Below are 3,876 nucleotides of genomic sequence, written 5' to 3'. Positions count from 1 at the left end.
ACCTGGGTATATTATTACTCCATTTGGATCTTTAAGTGTTTGTTGTATTACTACAAATCTTGATAGAACTATAGACTAGAAATCAGGACTCTTGATCCTGTGTCATGTCTATTTTTCAGAAGTGAAATAATTTTTTCATTATTCTTCATTTAGAAAAAATTAAAAATGACCCCATGGATAAAACCACTGCCTGCTGGATAGTCCCATCTTCACCTCAGTTGCCTATCAAGAAAGTGGCTTGGCGTGACTGTGTTGGCTTAGAGAGTCAGTCTTTGCCTGACACTGCACTGGTGTGTGAATTCAACCACAGCTGACGGCATTGTACATCGGGGCTCCTTTGCCTCTCAACCCACTGCCCTGACCACAGAGCTTTTATTATAAGATAATAAGTTTGGTGCTTCCTGCCCCCTTGTAAATTTATTATCAAGTGGCATGGGAGTGGGTCACTCAGTTGGGGGAGACCCACATTACATCCAGCAGCGCAAACCCAAGAACACCTCTCCGTGGGCCCTCTCATGTCTTCCGTCTGCATCAGAGGTTTCTAGTATCCTCACCCTCTGGCTCCACATTTGGCATGTAGTTTTTAACGGTTACAAAACATACATATATTAAAACAATTAAGTTCTAATTCTTTTATGTCTTTGTGAATTTTTAAGATTGTTTTAGGTCACTACCACAAAATCTGTACATGCTTTAAAGTTAATTTGGTCCATACTGAAACAAAATCAGAAGTTCAGGAGCCATAGTTTTACTTACTTTTTTTAATAAGGTCAGGTATAAAATGTTACTGTGACAAAAAGAGTCGTTTCATAAAATACTTCTGTTGGACCATTCAAAAGCAAGCCTTACTATTTCTAAATAATAATAAACAAAATTTAGGAAAAAAACATTTTAGTATTCAGCTTACATTCTAAAAATCTTGCTATAAATGCCTTTTTAGCTGATTTCTTTTTTTTCCCTCTTTCTTCCAGTTATAACAAAATGTATAACAATATCTACTCAGTTAAAGCATGAAATGCATTCCTTTAGGTTTATAAATTCTTTTGAATTAAATGTATTTTCATAAAGTACTTCTGATTATTCCTCTTTAATCACCTAAATATTCATTTGATGTGTCATATGAAACGTCACAATTTTTTATATTTTTATTAATTTTCCACAAAGCAATATTGTTTACATATCAATAAATATTTTAAAAATAAGGTTAGATGATCAAATATGTTGCATTAAATAATAATTGCCATGAGTGGCAGCATAAAATGTCCACATTGGAGATTAATAGTATAGCAAAGAAATAAGGTCTGATATTGCATTCATGTTTTTTCACAATCAAAAATATCTTTTATTTTAAAATGTTAAACTTACTACAGGGTAATCAAGAAAGATCTTTAAACATGCAATATTTGAAATTGGAAAACTTTGACTTATAACTAATATATATTTTTAAGTTGCAAGAACATTTCATGAAAATGTTGCCCATTTCAAACATTAAATAAGATCTCTCTCACTCTTCTTTTTAAGACCAGCAAAGATCATTTTAGTTCCAGGGTTATATTTCTTTGTGTTCTCCAAATATTCCCTGCGAGTTTCCTCTCCCCAGATAACACCTTTGTTTTTGTTTGCATTGGAATAAGAAAATCTTGGTACTTGTCTGTCGGCCAAAAAGGCCTCAGAGATTTGGACCAGTCTTGTGTTTTCCACCTTTTCCCATTATGTGGCACTGAGCACATTTTTGAGTAAAGATCGTCTTGCCTGCCTCGGCATCCTTCATTTTTTCCTGCTAAAGGTCAGGCTGCTAGCCACTCGAGAGGTGAGATTGGTGGGAAGAAAAGCAGATTTATTCAGAATGCTGGCACTCTGGGACGACGGCCGAATCCTGTCCAAAGGCTATCTCCCTGCATTCTTTTTTTTTATTTTATTTGATATTTCAGAAATTACTTTCAACAAGATTACCATGATTATTTTCTGATTTTTTTTCTATATCATGACAAAATGTCCATAAGTATTTCAAATATGAGGTTTTGTGGTTTAGCTAAAATAGCATTTGCAATGTCATTTCAAATAATGTTTTAATATACCAATTTGTCTTAAAACTTTAAATGCTTATCCATACTGAAAATTAGTTTTATTTATTGGAAGCACTTTTCTTCATTGGATAGGAATGGTTAAGGCAAATTAGTTTAAAGATTTGCTAATTTCTGTTAAATGCTTAAAGTACAGTTAATGAGATGATATGTAATCGACATCTTATTCTTACTTCCCCTACAATTTTTAGATTTTTTAAAGAAAAGTAACATGACTCTTAAGAATTTTCCCTAAACAAAACAAAATTAAATGAAAATTATGTATAGTGACTACATCACCCTCACAAACCTGGTATGCTTATGTAATTAGGGAGATGCTCCCAAAATCTCAACTCCATCTTGTACCAAAAGAGTAGTAAAAACCAATAGGCTAAAGGAAATTGTTATCACACTGGAATAGATTCCATCATTTTACATTTATCATTTGATTTATTGAGACATTCTCTGGGCTAAATATGGAGATCCATCTCGCTTGTCATGTCATTTAATATATATATATATATCTCAGACCTTTAGCACAAGAAAATAGTATAGCTGATACATCAAAAGCATTAATCAGAACTCAAAACAACTTATAGACTATATTTCTTTAGAATTTACTAAGTGACTTTACATTCATTTCCTCCATTGATTATCCTAACTTCTCTGAGAAGTAAGTCAGGCAAGCACAATATCCACATTGGCAGGTAAACTTAACCACAGAGAGGTTAATGATTTGCCAAAGACTCCTATCCAGCAACTAGCTGATTTGGGATTTGCAGCCAAATTTTCTGAATAAATTGAGTGATTTTCACTTCATTTACCTCATTAGATATAAATTTCTTTCAATACTTAGATGATAAATGCTTTATCTCCAAATGTATACTTTATTTTTATAACAAAACTTTTTGGTTTCTTTTGGAGATCCTTCATTTACTTTGCAGTACTAAATTGTCCAAGCTTATGCATGGATGCCCTTGCAAAGCTAAGGTTTAGAGAATATCACATTAAAATAATATGCTGGTCAAGGCAGCCAGATGATTCAGTTGGTTAGAGTGTGAGCTCTTAACAACAAGGTTGCTGGTTTGATTCCTACATGGGCCAGTGAGATGCGCCCTCCACAACTAGACTAAAAATGACTTGACTTGGAGCTGAGCTGTGCCCCCCACAACTAAATTGAGAAAACAACCACTTGACATCCTGGAAAAACACACTGTTCCTCAATATTCCCCAATAATAATAATAATAATAATAATAATAATAATAATAATAATAAAAATAAAATAATAATATGCTGAAATACATCATTTTCCCGATCACTGGTAACAATGGTAACAGTGTAGAATCCCAAAACAACATCACCAACAAAAATTTAAACATAAGAGAGAGAGAGAGACAGAGAGAGAGAGAGAACATTTTATTATTTGGTTATAGGAGTTTGTGAGCAAGACTACAATGCGAACTAAATTATAATCAATTTTAAATCAATGACTGTAATTTTGAATCAATGGGAAATACATTTGAATATTGATAACTGTCTAAAAGTTCCTTCAGAACCTGTTCATTGCAAGGAGATGAATGCTACCTGGCATGAGTGGAAAGCCAGCACCATCTAGAATATCCATAGGAGGTTGCCTTTACACTCTTATTACTGCACTCCATACATGACAATAGATATGTGTTTCCTCTATTTTGTTAGTTCACAGCTTTGAAAATTTAGGAATTCGGCTAGACTTCAGTGGTGCAGGGAGCATTAAATGCTATTTTGAGCAGATACTCAGCAACAATCTCTTCATCCACACTCTAAATTAAA

At 33.4% G+C, this 3,876-nt stretch overlaps 1 pseudogene across 1 annotated transcript; it reads right to left on the bottom strand.

Moving 5' to 3' along the window:
- Positions 1-1,488: 1,488 nt before the first annotated feature.
- On the bottom strand, positions 1,489-1,771 carry LOC308487585 (cytochrome c 2-like; annotated as a pseudogene). The gene has a single exon. The product of its transcript is annotated as a cytochrome c 2-like (transcript).
- Positions 1,772-3,876: the final 2,105 nt, after the last annotated feature.

Source organism: Rhinolophus hipposideros (assembly GCF_964194185.1).
Source record: "Rhinolophus hipposideros genome assembly, chromosome: 19".
NCBI classification, from domain to species: domain Eukaryota; kingdom Metazoa; phylum Chordata; class Mammalia; order Chiroptera; family Rhinolophidae; genus Rhinolophus; species Rhinolophus hipposideros.
This window is presented reverse-complemented; position numbering and strand designations above follow the sequence as displayed.